The 17,237-nt window shown below is 48.4% G+C and overlaps 1 protein-coding gene across 5 annotated transcripts in view; it reads left to right on the forward strand.

Moving 5' to 3' along the window:
* Positions 1-1,821: 1,821 nt before the first annotated feature.
* The window catches only part of CHD7 (chromodomain helicase DNA binding protein 7), a 132,090-nt gene continuing 116,674 nt past the window's right edge, over positions 1,822-17,237 (forward strand). For 4 of the 5 annotated variants that reach the window (XM_075085091.1, XM_075085094.1, XM_075085096.1 and 1 more), the window contains exon 1: positions 1,822-2,316. The gene's annotated coding sequence lies outside the window, so the exon portion shown is untranslated. Of the gene's footprint in view, positions 2,317-4,431; positions 4,536-17,237 lie in introns of all 5 variants that reach the window. The other variant, XM_075085092.1, reaches the window with a different exon arrangement.

Genomic DNA, 17,237 nt, shown 5'->3' on the forward strand with positions numbered 1-17,237 from the left:
TTTTTTTTTTCACAGAGAAATGCTAAAAATAGAACGATCCTAAACCGAGCAAAATTGGTGAAGGGATGCTCGGGGCATGTGCTGCTTCAGTTGTGTGGGTTTTTTGTTTTGGGTTTGGTTTTTTTTTTTTTTAAAAATGCTATTTCCACTTGCTATTTTTAACTTTATGGAAGACCACGGTGAAGAACAGGGAACGTATTATACCGCACCATCACGTGCTATCAGCTTTTCAACACGTTTTTCAGTTGAAAGCAAGGGACGGCGTCACCTCCCCGGCGGCTGGCCCCTCTGCGCGACTGCGCGGGCCCAGCTGCGCGGGAGGCGGTGACGCCTCTCCATCCGCAGACCGTCCCTTCTCCCAAAAAGGTGCTTTCCCCCTAAACCCAAGAGAGGTCGAGTAGGCCAGACGTGAATGACATGATGTGGAACAGTTTCAGGCTTCCTCCAGAGAAGCCCGAAACGTTGTTGCGTCCGTAGTGGCCCTCAGGGCCGCAGCACCAACGGGGACGCCTGGACCCACGGAGCCAACGACCCAAGGAGCGAGAGGAGCTTTTGACATCCGCGTGTCGGGGCCCAGCTCCCGCCTCGCTAACTGCGTAGTAAGAGAGCGTAGGGGAAAAACTGTACGAGATCCTCGGAAAACGGCTTCTCTCCTTCCCACAGAAGAGGTATGAGGGTGGGTGCAGCGAACGTCCCCGAAAAGGAGCGGCGGGGGGGGGGGTGCCCCTGCTCTGCAGCACATGACGTTGTTTTTCCTTCTCCAATCTGCTACAACCGACGACGGTAAAAAGTTATCTCGTCAAATGACTCGCTGAAAATTCCTGTAACACAGAGCGTCTTTACACCGGGTTTACGTTTTAATCTCTTTATAGTTTTTAAGACGCTTATTTAGTTTTCAGAGCGAGGCAGGGAAGACTGTTAAGCGTGCTACTGGTAATCACTTTTTTGGTGGGATTCGTATAATTTACTTAACGAAATGAGTTTGTTTCGCTTTGTATCACGAATCTGAACGTTCAACTTACAAACACGGTGGCAGCAGCGGCCGAGACCGGCCCGGCCCCGGCCCCGGCGAGAGGGGGGCGCTGCCGCGGCGGGCAGCCCTTAATGGCCGCTTCCCTTTGAAAACCCGACCCGCTCGGGACAAAGTCCACCCGCAACCGCGGACGGGGGCCATCCCGCCGCCTGCCTTGCCCCGCCCGGCCCCGGCGGCGGCCGGGGAGACGCGGCGGTGCCGGGACAGGCCGCGGGGTGCCGCGCAGCCTCCCGGGGCGCCTCTCGCTTTCACTTCGCCGCCGCCTTTGGGAAGTTTGAGGCGCGGGATTGACCCGGAGACACCCCCGCACCCCCCACCCGGGGCTTTGCCGGGAGTTCCCCGCGACGGGACGGGGCCGGGGAGGCCGATCGGTCCCGCCGCTGACCCCGCGGTGCGGGGCCGCCCCCCGCCCTCACCCACCCACCCCCGCCCCGGTCACCGGCAGACGGGGCGGGGCGGCGGGGGAGGCGCACGGAGGACGCCGCGCCTCGACCCCCGCCCCCCGACCCGCGGCACCGCTTCCTCGCCCGGTGGCGGAGCCCCGGCCCCACGGGGCGGGGGGGGCGGGCAGGTCAGTGACCCCCGCCCCGGGCTTTCGCGTGGTTTTTCTCCCCCCCTTTCTTTTATTTATTTTTTTTTTCCTTCCCCCCCCCGTTGCATAAATTATGCCGGGCGGGGCGGTGACGTCGCGGGGGGGCGGGGCGCGCGGCGGCGCTCGCCCCCGGGGAGGGGGCGGTGTCGGGGGCGCGCCTTGTGGCGGCGGAGGGAGGGAGGCGGCGGGGGCGGGCGGCGCAGGCAGGCAGGGAGGGGGCGGCAGCCGCCTGGCTGGCTGGTGTCGCGCTCGGCTCGGCTCCGGCGGGCGCGCTCGCTCCCTCGCTCGCTCGGGAACTATCGGATTAAACTTGAATCGAGTGAAATTACACAAAGGAGCGAAGCGGAGCCGGGACCCGGCGGAGACCCCGAAACTACCCGAGACCCGCGCTGACCCTTCCTCTCCCTCCCCTCCCTTCCACCCCTCCTTCGCCCGCCCGCCCCGGTCAGGGATCCCCCTCCTCCCCTCTTAGCCCAGCCCCGGTACGAGCGAACAACTCCGTGCGTGTGTGTGCGTGTGCGTGCGTGGAGACCCGCACCCTGCCTCGCCCCCCCCTCCCCCCCCCCCCCGGCCGGCGGCACCAACTCCGGAGCGTGTCCCCTCCTCCTCCCCGGCCCCTCGGCGGAGGGCAGCGAGGGAGCGAGCGGGGGACACCGGTCCCCGACGGCCCCGACGGCCACGCACCGGCCCGGTGAGTGACCCCGCACCTCGCTCAGCGCGGCGGGAGGGAGGGAGGGAAGGAGGGCGCCGGCCATGGAGCCGGGGACTCGCGGCAGGTCTCCGTCCCCAGCCGAGCGGCGCGGCGCGGGGGTGCTCCGTGCCGGTCCGGGGGGGGGGTGGGGGATGATGCTGCGCCCCGCCGCGGCTCTGGGCGAGGCGGGGCGGGGGGGGGGAGGTGTCTCAGCGGGGCACTTCCCCGGGTGTAAATGGCTTTTTGTTGTGCTGCGGCCGGCCGGCCTCGCCTCGGGGGAGGGGAGGGCACCGGGGAGCCGGAGCGGCGGCGCCCCTTCCCCTTCCCTTCTTCCCCTCCCCGCCTCCCCCATCCCCCCCCCCCGCTCCTCGCCGCAAGTTTGGAGGGTGACTAAAAATCCGGGAAAAGTTGAGCGAAACTGCGGGGGGGGCGGCGGGGCCCAGCGCCGGCCGGGATGGCCGCGGTGAGCGCTTCCCCCGCTGACCACGCTGACGGCTCCCGGCGGCGGCGGCGGCACAACAAGCGCTAACAAAGTGAGGGCGCTTCCCCGCCGCGCACGGCCCGGCCCGGCCCGGCCCGGCACCGCCCCGCCCGCCGCCGCGCTGCCGGCACATGGGTCGCCGGGGCCGGGGCCGGGCCGCGGCGGGGGCACCCCCAGCGGAGGCCGGGCGGTGGGTGGCGGCGGGCGGCAGGAAGGCGGGCGGGGAGGGAGGAGGAGGAGGAGGAGGAGGAGGGAGGCGGGAGCACGAGGTGCCGCTCCGGCCGCCGGTGCGCGCGGCGGGGGGATCGTCCTGCCCCGGCGGCGGGAGGGGGCAGCGGGCGGCCGGGGAAGAAAGGGGAGCGCGGGGGGGGACGGACGGACGGACGAAAGGGAAGGGAGGACGCTATCTAAGGCAGCCGGAGCAGTGCCGGCGGACGCTGCATAATACGGGGCTTCACCCCGCCGGGCACCGCGCTCCGCCGGCGGCGGGCCGGGGGGTTGGGGGGGGGGGGGCGGGGGGGCGGCTGGCCGGCCCCGCCGCCGCCGCCGCGCACATGGGGTCGGGGCGCTCCCACCGTTCCCCCCCCCCCCCCCCCCCGCCCGGTTCCGGGCCATTTTGAGGGTGAGCGGAAAAAGGTGGTTTGAGGCCAAGCGGTCACGGCACGGGGGGGTGGTGGGGTGGGGGAAACACGGGGGGGGGGACGACCCACGGAGCGGGGCCGGCGGCGGCCGCTGCGTGCGGGGAGCGGGCAGCGCGTGTGAGTGCGTGTGCGCGGTGTGTGTGTGTGTGTGCGGTGGCGGGGGGAGGGGGGCAGGGTTGTTAGTCTCAGGGAGAAGGCGCTGCAGGCAATGAGCAGCCATCATTACATTGCATTCATTTATCCCGGTAGCGTTACATCAGGGGACGCGCTCCCACGCCGCGGGGAGCCCCCGCGGGCGGGCCCCGCGCCCCCCCGGGCCGGCCGTCGCGGGTGGGTGCCGGGGGAGTCGGGGGGTGCCCGGGAAGGGGGCGGCTGCGGGGCACGGGCTGGAAATGGAGCCGGTTTCCTCGGCTGGCTCCCACACCCCGCTCACGCCCGGGCTGAAACTAGTTGTTTTTTAAACAGACAATGGACAAAAGGAAAGTAGCGATGCCCGGGAGTTCCCTCCCGCCGCCGGGGCCGCCCGCCGCGCCGCGCCGCGCAACTCTCCCGCACTTACCCACTTTCTGCCTTTGTTTTCGTTTGGGAAGGGGCTGAGCCGGCCTCCCGCTGCAGAAAAGGGCGATTATTTTTTTTTTTTTCATGTGCGAGAAGCTTTTTTTCCCCCCCCTCTAACACCCTCCACCACCAACCCCCCTCCCTCCCCGCCGCTGGGTCTTTAGTGGTTTTTTTTTTTTTTTGCTCGGGGAATATCAGAATAACCTCGATGCGATAAGTTTGTTTCTGTGTCGATGTGCGTCTCGATTTTACTTTCATCAAAGCAGATTGCGAGCTGTGTTTGTCCTAGAAGATGGCTTTCGGGAGAACGTGTTTGCCCTTTTCTTTCTTTCTTTTTTTTTTCCTTTCTCCTTTCCTTTTCTCACGGTGTATGGGACTGGCGGAGATGCGAACGAGCAAGTTGAACAAAAAATGTTTCTGTTCGTTTCCTCACAGATCGTCCATTCTAACGACGGCAAAAAAATCTTAATGACTATGACCTTAGCAGCATGGGTAGCTGATTTATCCCAATTATAAATCCCGTTAGTTTGCAGTAATGTGTGAGTATCAATATATAATTCGTATTAAAAAGCATGATCGGTAATTATTATTATCGCTATTTTTTTTTATATAAAAGTTAAAATCCATCGTTTTCCAGTGAGAGTGCTGCATCTGTCGCTTGGAGTGTTTTTGTCTCGCTGTTGCACAACAGAGGCTCTCTAGTCTTTAACCTAAAATGGCAGCTTTAATTTGACTGGGGCCCATTCATTGACAATGATAATAAAAAGGCTGAAAGCTAAATGTAGCTGGATGCTTGGGGCACATTTGCAGAACTCCCTCCTTTCCATTGCTAGGCACTGTGAAGGGAGGAACTTCGAAGCTCTCTAGTTTCTATCCTGAAAGTTTCCAGCGCTCTTTTTCTTTTTTTTTATTAAAAAAAAAAAAAAGAAAAAAAATAGGCTACTCTGTATAAAACACGTTCTAGATGGCAGGGTTGCTGCCAAACTTAGCGGTGAGGAGGTAGTCAGAGAGGGCTTCTTCCGAGAGGTCTGCCTTTTGAACAGGTCTGCCTTCTGAACAGCAGCGGAAAAATTCTAGTAATGCCTTTTAAAATAAGATGTAGTCTTGGGGGGGGGGGGGGAAATTAACCATTGGTTTCTGAGGTTTGTAACAGGTGATTAGAACAATTGGATTCTTTACATTTTCCCATCTCCAGCTACTAAAAGCGGGAACGTTGCTTGTTTCCTCTTGTTTGGGGTTGTAAATGTGCTCAGGGTTTCGCAGAGATCCTTTTGATAGGGTGCTGTTTTTCCTCTAGGATAAAACCACAACTGCTTGGAAAAAGTAATTATTTCTTGCTCGAGACATCATTTGAAGTTTGAAACAGTTTCACAAAACAAAATTTCCCCTGCTGTAGTGTTGGAAAATGCCACAGATTCATACGTCCCCTGTCCTGCTTTTCTGTTAACCTAAACTGCTTACCTTCAGTGTCTTCTTAGCTTTTTTTTTTTTAAAAAACAAGAAATATATAAAGATTTCTATGAAGCTGTAGAACACGCTCTTAGATGAGCATTAAATGCTGTGATTGTGAGTTGAACTGAATCAGTGATTCGCTGATACTAACTGGATAATCATATTTGACCAAATATCTTACTAAATATTTAACAATGTAATGATATTTCTGTTATTACTTGTAAATCCTGGTTGGGTTATTTAAACAGTGGAAAAAACTTGCTCAGATTTGAAACCCAAAACAATTTTATTGCCTCTTCAGTAATGAAGGAAAGTTTTGATCATAGGCAAAGACCACGCAGTTTTTAGGAAAATAACAATTTCTGAGGACATAGTGCGGTAAAAATACCGGTCAACGCGAGGTATAGCGGAATACTCCCTGTTGCAATCAGAACTCTGTAGCGTGGCGGGAGATTTGAGTTGTAACCATTTTCTTTTGAATTTGGTTAATACGGAAACCTGAAGAATTAGGTCAAAGGAGCGCTGTGAAGGCTTCCCAGCCCGTCTAGAGGGGTCAGTTAACCAGGGCGTAGCTTTTTTTCACGCGAGTCGTTTTGCTGTTTCACACTGAAAAGCTTTCGATGAATGTCCACGCTGTTTCCTGTTAACGCTCAAATAATATTCGGACTTTATAAGATGTAAAGTGGAGTTATTCGCAAGTAAAGGCAAAACAAGCCGATGGCCAAGCTATGCTGGGGCAGGTGATGTGCTGCCGGGTCCGGGCTTGGCACCCTCTCGGCGTCGGGGGGCCTGTCCTACCCCAGCGCGGAGGGCGGCTGCGTGCGAGGTCTGCGCACCGCTGCAGCCGTGCAGGGCAGGAGGTGGCCTAGGCCCTTGGCTGGAGGAGAGTGGGCAGTGTAAGAATACAATGTGGCTTTAAAACCTCAACAAACAAACAAACCCAACCCAGACGTGATTTTCTGTAAAGGTGGAAGGCCTGAGTAATAGGAACTTCGCAGGTTTTCAAAGAGCTGCTGAAATCTCACGGTGAGGCTCTGTGGTTTGCCGTATCAATGGCATCCTATAGTGGCTGGCTCTTTGGGTTTTTTTTGTTTTGTTTTTAGTGTGTGGCGTGATACGTAAGGGTTGTTAAGGTGGGAGGAGGAAAAAAGTAACCAGAAAGGAAGAGGCTAGAAATAAACACGTGCGTTGCCCTAAATCCTGTGCCTTAACTCTGTTCCTTATTTCCCATTCGTCTTACATTCACATTAATTTGCAGAGGGGAAAGCTTTTAGAATCTGCTGGTTGGTCTTTGCTCTCGTGAGCCCGGCATTATTCAAATAAATTTGTGTGGCTAGCAAGGATACGGGCAACTGTGTGACAAGTCGTGTGTGCCTGCGTGACACCCCCCTTCCCCCAGTTCCCTTAAATCCTGACTTCCAACCCCTTTTGTATTTGTCTGCTCTGAACAGATCACTAACTGTGCAGATTTACGAGCTGGTTAACTGACGCCCGTAAGTAACACGGGTGATACTTTTATGTTACTTTTATGTTCCCTGTATACATGAGACAACTGCATATTTTAGTAAATAATTAAACTGTCTTTCTTACAAGTGAGTCTTTCGCGCATAGGTGAGGCTTTAGATTTCACTTTCCCAACAGAAAAGTTGTTGTGTTAATTTACTGCCTCTATTCAGCTTCACCATTAAGACAGACGTTACCTCCATCGCTTCTCATCCCTTGTATTTCTGTGAATAGCTTGTTTGCCGAATACAAACCACTGGATTTTTATGGAGCAAAGTCTCAGATGTTGTCTGTGTTTTGGCAGCGAAAAAAAGGCAAAGGGAAGCTCCAAGTATTATTTATTTTTAGAACTCTTTTCAGAGGAAGGAGTGAGGTACAGTATGCAGAAACTTCCCATGCTTTTATTAGCATTCTGACAAGATACTGAAACCCGAAGGAAGAGTTTTCTCCTTGATTTCTTTCCGCCTGCAGAATCAAACTATAACTTTTAGTGGTTCGTATCTTACCTGAGATCAGCGGTCGTGGAAGTACTGCGCCATAGTTACACACTAAAATTCTTACTTGGAAAATGAGGCTGGAAGGCAGGATAGAAAAAATAAAAAAAGAGGCTGTGACCTAAAGGACACATTCCAAGCGCCTGAATATGACAACAAAGCTCTTAAGGATATTCTTAAGTATACAAAAGCTGATTAGCTCTCAGCTTCCAACACTGTGACTTTTCAAAGATGTAAACACATGCCTGGAAGAAGCCAAGTCAAAACCAAGGGTCTTCGTGCTGTTGAGTTCTCTCGTTTCATGGATGCTGCTCCGTAGCAGTTTCTAAACATCCTGATTTTGTTGCCATTATGCTAAACGCATTCTCCTGGTTTTGGGTTTGGTTTTGGGTTTTTTGTTTTTTTTTTTTTGTTTTTTTTTTTTTACATAAAGATACTGCTTAATTTAACCATGGTCATTTAAAAGTTGAAATTCAGTAAACGAGTGCTAATTATCAAAAAAGCTCCCGTGTTATTAGAGCATCATAACACGACTTGGAAAGCTTACTGGCATATAGGAACTAACCAGAAGCCCTTGCTGGCATGATGTAGGGCTCGCTTTGCTTTGTAGTGACCTATATAGCTATTTTGGGTGTGGTTTTGCTGGGCTTTCATGGGAGCTGTGTCCAACCTTCCTCTGACATAGACAATTGCTGTGACGAGAGGGCTTTGGGGGGAATGGTGGGGAATAAATAACTTCGAGGATCAATTGTCTGGAAAAAGTCATTGCAGCCAAAATGTCGGCCTTCTTCCTAATGGTTCTGAGAGGAAAATTAAATTTCACGTACATGGTCGTGATCCTAGAGGTTACTCAGTTCAGGCTTCCTTTAAATATGGGCTGGTAATTGTAAAGAACAGCGCAGTGACTTACCTGCCTGGGAGTAGCCGGTGTGTGGAGAACCCAGTGCTGAATAGTTTCGGAAGTGCTTTAATTTGGATGTCTTTGGGCCACTTCTTAAGCTGTTCAGTTGAGTTTTCTGTTTACTGCTAGAACTTCAACAGGTAGCTGGCTTTAAAATTTCTTCTAAGTGATTTTTATTTTTTGAAAGAAATTGGCCTACCCCACAGTTTATTTTGTCTTCTAGCTACAAAGTAAGTGTCATTTCTTAAAGCATTTTACGGAGGTGTATATCAGATGTACAAAGTATGATTCCTTGTATGCAGCAAAGCCAGTCCTGCTCTGAAATCTAAACGTTTTGTTTCTTTCTATTTCTCTTTCCTGATCCTCCCCCCGCCCCCCGCTTTCCCATAGATTTTTCTTCCTCTTCAGATTGTGCCTTTCTTTCCTATTGGGTTTCTAATCTTCTTTCCAATTTATATTGCTCTTTGTTTGCTTAGCAGAGTTGCATTTTCTTGCCAGCCTCAGATAATTAGGAAATGTTGCAAAATAAACATGCGTTTCAACTCCTAATAACACTGCTTTCTACCCAAAGCACGGAGGATGTTTTTGTCGGTGTGGGAAGAGTTTGCTGGCTGCACCAAAGCCTGATGAAGTCTCATGTGAGACCCTGGGTGCTGCCTGGCAAGGGGGTGACGGGCAGCGGAGAGCTGGAGCGGGGGGCCGCTTGGGTGCTGCAGCCTGCCGGCAACTTTGCGAAGGTTCTTCGTGACCCTTTGAATAGGAAAGGCCTCTTGTCATTTCAAGTTTTGTTTTCATGAAAATGATGCCTCCCCCATCATTTACTAGTGAAGAAACACAGCTGTAATAGTGTCCCCTGCTCTGTGTGTGGAGTAGTTGCAAGTGGGGAGAGTCCAGTCTCATCACGCTCCACGTGAAATGGGGGTAGCTGTCATGGGATGTCCCTTTCCAAACAGAGCGCTTTGGGGTGTGGGGAGGAGCTCCTGCTGGGGATTGTGATGTTTTTGAAAGGAACGGGGAAGGTTTGGAGACCAAGAACTATATGGCCCGTGGTAAAGCAGATCAGAACCTGGAGCAAGTCCAAGGAAGACTTTTATAAAGGCACTTTTGTCCTGGATCTTAAAATAGGAAGCCTGTGGATTTATTTACAGGGTAAACAGGATTTGTTGAATGGGTAGTCTCAAGGTGCAAAGGAATACCAGTCATTCTTGGAGAGAGGATTCAGGGGAAAACTAACTAAAACTGACCTGAAAGCTGGAATTTTAGAAGTTCAGAGATCAGCGATAGGACAGAACAAGGAGGAAAAAGTCTTGAATCAGAGAAAGCACCGGGGTAGTACTGTTCCAGGAGAAGTGTGAAACAAGCCCTTAAATGAGAGGAATGGAGAAGTGCAGTTGAAGTCTTCAGTATTAAACGGCTTGGGTGGGCTCGTAAGTGGGAAGTCTGAGTTGATGATAACTTACTCTAAGAAAATATTTCTTGCTTCAGAGAGGATTCATCGATGTAGTTGTTGAGATTGAAATCCAAAGCTGAAATGTTGCCCAGTAAAATGTCGTACAGGAAAGTGCACGTCACTCTGGACTATAGAGAATAGCAGTTTAGTATTTTTTCGAGTTGAAAATAAGACAACCAGAAAGGAGATATGACTGACTTTGTTTTTAATGCTTGATAGAAGGAGGATTGAAGAAAGCAAGGTAACAATGAGGCTAACAGATGTTCAAAAATGGCTCTTATCAGGGCAATTGAGACAAAATTGTACGTAGGTGAGAGACTGGTAAATTTCCAGGATGCATCTTAATTAGTTGTTTAGGGTATAACAAAGGTTTTGAAAATCTTACCTATCCCTGGGTAGGAGAGCATATCTGAAGTCCAGAAATCTGGCATCCCAGGTAACTTGCTGCTTCTAGTTCTATGTTGGAATGTGCATCGTTTGTTCATGTGGGATCAGAAATACCTAAACAGCCGCAACTGTGGTTATTAGCTTGAAGTAAGATCTGAGAATATGATTATTTTTTTTTTGTCTCAACTGTCTGGCATATATCTAGGCAAATCCTGCGGCTTTTTGAGGACGTGCTCTGGTTTGCACTGCTATCGGACTGGAGTAGCTGCTTGTTTGATTTGGTGGCTTATTGCAAGGCAAAAAGCAGGCAGGTCGTCATCTCTGGTTCTTGGTTTGGGAGGTACTTGGGACTGTGTTGCTAGTTCCTGGGAAGATCTTGCAGGTTTCACAGAGTGCTATGGTCGTGTCATGATGGCTTAAACGAAGGCCCTGTGTCACCATAGCCGTTGCTTATGTGAGTTCAGAGGTTCCTTTAAACTCTGGTGAGGGGACTCTTCCTAGGAGTATAATTATTGCCTCAAGTTGTTTTAACCATGAAGAATTAAAGTGAGAGTTTATAGTGAGCAATTTAATATCTTTCTTGATTTAGGAAGGAATCATTCAGAAAGTGAGTTAAATAGGGGTTTCTGGACTGCCTCAGGAGGTAAGTCTGGGAGAGACCTGCAAAGTAATCCAGTTTATTTATCAGTACCGTTATGAGGTGTCTGCTGTGCTTTGCATTTACTCGTCTCTGTGAATGGGGTCCGGACTTATTCTTCCTTAGTTTAATCACCGTTCTTTGATCAGTGGGGAAGTGAATAAGCAGGCTTCAGCTTCACTTCCCCCCTCTTTCTCTCTCGATATCTGCAAAGGTACATTGTCATTTTGGTTTTGTTCCTCCCCCCCCCATACAGAAGTAAGTGAAGGCAGTTATGTGATTCTTTAATTCCACTGTACCCTTATCAGAGGTTACCGAAAAAATTGCATCAGTTCCACCTGCATTTCTCCTTTACTATGGTTCTGCAGTAATCCCCAGCCCATGCTGTCTTCCCTCACAGAAGTGACTCTTAGTGAACATACTTTTGTATTTTAAACAGGATTTGAACTTCGTGGCAGCCATGCAGAAGGAAGGAGTTGTTTCGTAGAAATGGCATGGCTGTTGGAAAAATCATCTTGTTAAAGGCAGTGCTAGAACAGAAACAGGCTTTCTAACTTAGGTCCAGTAATTGTTGTAGTAGGTAGTCTTAGAAGTTGAACGTGTTAGATGTTGCACTGAGGGGAAAAAAAAAAGGAAGAAAAATGGAAGGGGGTGTGTTTCTGTGTGGCTTTTCATTTATCGTGGTTAGATTTAGAGAAATACTATGGTTAAGGTGACCGAGTCCTTGACTAGCTAGTTCTCAAGGAAATAAACTAATCCCTTGTACCTCTGCTCCTCCCTGCCACTTAATTTTGGGGTGTTAAAAAAGAACCTTGGCTACAAAAAAGATGGCAGGTGAAAGGAATTGCTTTCATTGCAGTCATTTGAAAGATTAATCTCCTTGATCTATTCTTCTCCTTCGTCCACCAGTCCCCTTTCCCAGCTCCCTCCCCTAAAAGAAAGGAAACCAGAATGCCTGCCTTTCTGCCTTGCCTCTGTAGATGAAGGGTGGTCAACCTTTGGCTTGTCAGTGGTTCGCGTGTGATTCCCCTGCTGAGGTTGTCGCATGACTAGTGGCGTGACTGGACTGTGCAGTTATGGGGATGGTTGGGCAAGGTGAATTTTTGCTGTGGGAGGAACTGGACTAGTAGAGGCTCCTGGAGGCGGATATTACAGAGCCAGCTGGGATGCAGGCCGTGTGCCCGATCTTATCGCCCGGTGGGCCTTCTGGGATCTGCTGCTGTCTTCCTTTGTGGCTCCGTCTCTGCGGCACTCAGAGATTTGTGGTGTGTTCTGTGGCTGCCCAACATTAAGATTTTTGGTAGGCAGCTGGTAGAGTCAGGAAGGCTGAAAACCCCTCGTCTAATTTGATAAGGTGTAACGATGGTGGTGTTTTGGGGCAGGGTGCTTTTTCTCTTCAGTGCATTCTGAAATGAGTTGTTTCTGTTTTGAGGTGCCTCCAGGTAGGCAATGAACTATGAATAGGAAGCAAAGGACTCCAGCAGCTGAGCTGTCCTGTTTGCTGCTGTCATCGATTCAATTTGGCTGTGGGAGTGATATATTTGATACATGTTCACTTCTTGCTTCTCAAGTGAAATGGCACATCCACAGTAGGCAGTCCATCACAGAACGAAGCGGATCGATCTGTGAAGAGAAATCGCTGGGCAGAAAACCTGTGGACTAGGCATCCAGAGCACATGGTCGCTTGCCTGTGGTACAACACCTTGCAGCTTGTTGGTTCCACTGCCTCCCTCCATATCCTTTCTCTTAGGCACGTCAGCCTTCCCCTAGTAGGTTTACTTGGATACTGGTGACAACTTCAGGAGAAAAGGAAAAGTTCCTGCTGTTTTTTCCTTATCAGAAACACTTGTAGCTTTTCTATATCATAATGCTTACTGACATTGGTGGTCACTTTCTGAGGGCTTTTTTTACTAAAAAAACCAAACCAAAACAAAAAGCTAGGATGACATCTGCCAAGCTTTCTTTACCCTCCTCTTCTGACTTTTGCTTATCTTGCTATGTTTGTAAGAACTTTTTTCCTGCTGGATTATTATACTTAAATCTGTATAAGAATACATATTATATCTTTGTACAATAAATTTTTTGTAGCTCCGAAGATAGCTGAAAGCTGTTGAACGTCGTCTTGTGTCCGTCTAATCATTCATAAATCGGGGTATGGTTTGAGAAATGCAGTGAGCTAATTTAGCTGGACGTTTTTCTGAAAGGAGAAGTTTCCTCTCTGCCTTTGTCCCCCTGCACCCTTCCTCCCAACTGCATGGCTCTGCTACTTTGTTATAGCAGCAGTGCTTGTCAGGTCCTTCTGTGAACCACTTTAGTTCACTAAAATGGCAGAAAAATAACTCTGTAAAATGGAGAGCATTTTGCTGTTGTAATGAATCAAACCGGCTCATAAAAGGATCTGATGAACACCAGAGCTGGTACTAAGGACGAGGGGGGCCGGTGGCTTGGAGAGCAGCAAGCCCTTTTCATCTTTTCATTTTGGTGGCAGTGAGCAAGTGGATTGGATCAGTCGCCTGGGAACCTTCATGGGGGAAATAGAAATAGAGTAATCATCTGTGAAGCAAAAGACACCAAAAGAAAAATGTGCTGGCCTGAGTTCAAATTGATATTAAAACGTGTTTATTCTAGTGATGGTATGGATTGCATGCTATGAACAGTTTGTTGAAATTAATAATCCACAGCCCAGAAATCAGTTTTCCTCTTGAGGTAGGAAGACAAAAGCCTTAAAGATTTACTAATATATGAATGGCTTGTCTGATATTTCAAATATATTTAATCTTTAGAACAATTTATCCACAGGAAAGTACATTGCTCTGGGGGAGTGTGATTCTTTTTGTGGGCAAGCTTGAAGTTCTCCGTTAGGTTCATCAACCTTCTGAGTCTATTTATACATCTCCAATTTTATCAAATCAGTGTTTTAATTCAGTGGATTCAGTTACTCAGAGTTTTACTCCAGGTATCTACATTATTCCTGTTAGTCTGAGATGGTGTGAGAGCTCTTGGTCATAGTAGGTGGCTAAGACTGTTAACTTCCTATCATAGCCTAAAGCTTTCTCGTAACAAAATGAACACACTCTTATTTCCTTAAAATTCATGAAAAAAATTGCACTGCGAGTAAAATAACATGCTGCTTAGTTACTCCTGTAATACTATACTCTTGCTGTTCTCCAGAGAGAGAAATGGGCAGTTCACGTTGTGTAGCTCAGCAGAGGAATGAACACCTTACAAAAAATCGGATATTCTGACTGTAGCTCCTGCTTAAGCCACCTGCCAGCTTGAGGTGACTCTTTCAGCGTGGCGGGAATGTGGCATGAGAAACTGCTTGCTTTCTAAAGAGCCCTGGCTGTTTTGTAAAGTTATTTGTGTAAACTGCCTGCAGTGTGACAGAAAGGGGCTTCTTAGCAGGTGGAAGAGTGGAATCTTGTGCTTTCCTTCCTGTTTTTCTCAAGATTTGGGCAATTGTATGTGCTGTAATGGAAGGTAAGCACTTGCCATAATTATAAAAAACAAAACAACAACAAAAAAAAAAACCCAGACCCCAATGTAGTGCAGCATCTAGATGCCTTTCTGCAGGTTTTACATCTAAAAAATTCCCTTTCAGGAGCTACAGGGGATGGTGGGAGGAGCAGGAGAGGGCACTTCCACATTCTGTCTCAAGGCACTGAGGATATTGCAAGCTGCTTTTGGTAGAAACTGTGTGAGGAGTGGTGGCCCTGGCTAGCATTGTGTGTGTGTGTTCAGAGGGAATATTGTAGTTACTAAAAGCAGCTTGTTTACATTAGGAATTGTATGTGCTAGCTCTAATGGGCTTTAGGAAGCCCAAAGCACAGCTGTAAAACATCTGTCTCTGGGACCAGATCTTGTCTGTCTGATAAATTTTTGTCCTGCATTTTATGTTCAGATTAAAAAAAGAAATAAAACTTATTTTTTTAATAGAAAAGTTCTTAGCCATCCTGCTTGAAGACTGGTTTACACTTGAAAGGCTATCATGCTGTTGTCTTGAACGCAGAACTTAAAATAGTGACTCAGTATTGACTTAACTCCACTTCCTCTTTAATCCGACCATCTTGCTATATGACCTTATAACACCTTAATTTAAAGGCTGCTTATTCCAGTGGATTAAATTTGAAGGTGTCTGGTGTGGTGGGCATTGCTACAGGAAGGGCTTAAGAGGAACTGAGAAACAGTGTGGCCTCAAAAAAAGAAAGGCGGGGGGGAATAGGAGCGGCGGGGGTATCTTCCCACTTGTTCTTGCTGACTGTTGCTGATGTATGGTCTGTGCAGTAGCACAAGGCTTGCGGAAAGATCAGGAGGAGTTCTGAGCACATAGTTCTGCTGTACTGGAGGAAAAAGTACAGTCACTTCCAGTGAGTGAGTTCGATGCTCTTTGTCTCGATTATGCGTGGAAGTGATAGAAAGCAAAATATCTGTTTAGTGCACGTGTCTCCGAGTGTTCAGATGGTTTTTCTTCTTTTCAAGGCTAGTGGCCTGAGCAGATGGTCGGAAGCCAGGAACCAGAGTGCTACTCCAAACTGGTATACCAGGTCCATAATGATGTGTTTTGAGGTCTGCCATATTGGGATTTGTAATAGTTGCTGTTTACCTAGCAGCTTTCATCAGATGAGAGTTCTTCACCGAGTGTTAATTTTGCTTTGCCACTGCTCTCGTGAAGTGGATAAATACTGTCCTTAAAAGCAGAGTTGGACTGATATTTAGTACATAAAAAAAAAGAAAAAACCCCAAACAAAACAAAAAAAAACAAAAACAAAAACAAAACCCCAACCTTTTTAAGTGTTCAGAGTCTGTGCCTGAATAGCCTGCTATTTTTTCAGAATTTACATCGTCTTTAAATACTTTCTCAGGAGTAAATTCTAAACAATTATATTTGTGTATTGAGTTTAGGGACTGTAAGCTTCCCCCATGTCTTACGAGTTTCCTGAATAAGCTCTGCCAAATAGTCTGTGGTTGTTATATGTTGAGCTTAGATTTAGGAGTAGAAAGAGTTTTAGTAGTACACTTTCTATTCTATGCTATGTTATTAGCCATTTTGACTCACGTTTTCTGTGAGGTTTTTCTTCCTTCTCAAGTCAAGTATTTAACCTGACTCAACTAAACTACAGCCAAACAATCTCTTTGAAGAACTTCTGGTTCCAAGCAAGGCTATGTAATTTGTTTTGTGTGATATGGAGGTTATGGTGAGTTTTACTGTACCTGTGGAAACCTTGATCGGTACGAGTCCTTGAAAAAAAACCACTGGCTTGTGCTGCTTTGGTTCTGATGGAGGTTTAGCAGAAGGCCTGTTCTGCCCTGGGCACACGCTGCTGTCTTGAAGCTTGGACGGTGTTCAGCATAGAGCGGCAGCAGCACTTTTCTTGTATTGGAGGAAGCAGGAGTAGGCTGGAAGGTGCAAAGAGGCAGAGTTCTTCCATTGCTTACAACAGCAATTGTTGCATCTTCTATATTTGTTGAGGGAAAAATTTGTACCTCTAATTTCAGGGATGGGCAGGATCCCCACTTTATAGGTAATAGGGAGAGTTTGTTTTCGGCAGCTAAGACGTTGCACAATGACTTGTGGATTGGAGCTGAGGATTGAATTCAGTCTTCCAGTAATTCCTTTAAGTGCTTAACCTAAATATGTTGTAGTTATTTTAAGTACCTTTTTATAACAGTAGTAAAGCTTCAGGCCAGTGCTTTGAGCTGATATAATCTCTTAAAACTGCTGCTTAAATCAGAAAAAGTATGAATATTTTAATCTTTTCACCACTTAGTGTTGTTTTTAATTCTTTTTCTTTCAAACTGAAAAAAGGTTTTTAATACAAGTCCAATATTCTTAAAATTTCAATGTATAACACAACTCTGCTCTGAGTTACTCCCACACCAAACTTAAACACCACTGCAGGTACTGAGTAGCATCCAGAGAAGTACTGCTCGTACTGCAGTATTTAGCGTTGCCAGTGTTTCTGTTACTACCCTTATCCACCTTTAACTCCCTCATGGGGTAAAAAACAGATCATAAACTCTCCTTGAATTTTTGGTTTTTGGAATAGGGTAATCTTTTATACAAGAATGGTAGAATTTCAGCAGAGCCTGATACTCTCACTATTTTGGATGTCCCTGTCTCATTCACGCTGTGGTTGTCTAACGTTGTCATTTCACTTGCATTCTTGAAGTACTGATAATGTGGACTGAAAGACGGTTTCTTCATGAAAGGAAGGTGAAATGATATACTGGAAATTGTGTATTATCGAAGTGGCATGTTTGTCAAGAGCTATTAAAACCATGTTATGAATACAATCTTGCTTTTTTAGTATCAGGGAATAGCTCTGCCAGTTGAGACCAGAGGTCAGTCTCATCCAGAATCTTATCTCGCAGTGACCACAGCAGAGGCTATCCAGAAACAGGGCAAGTCCCTTAGCC

This window comes from Phalacrocorax aristotelis, chromosome 2 (assembly GCF_949628215.1).
Source record: "Phalacrocorax aristotelis chromosome 2, bGulAri2.1, whole genome shotgun sequence".
Classification (NCBI taxonomy): Eukaryota; Metazoa; Chordata; class Aves; order Suliformes; family Phalacrocoracidae; genus Phalacrocorax; species Phalacrocorax aristotelis.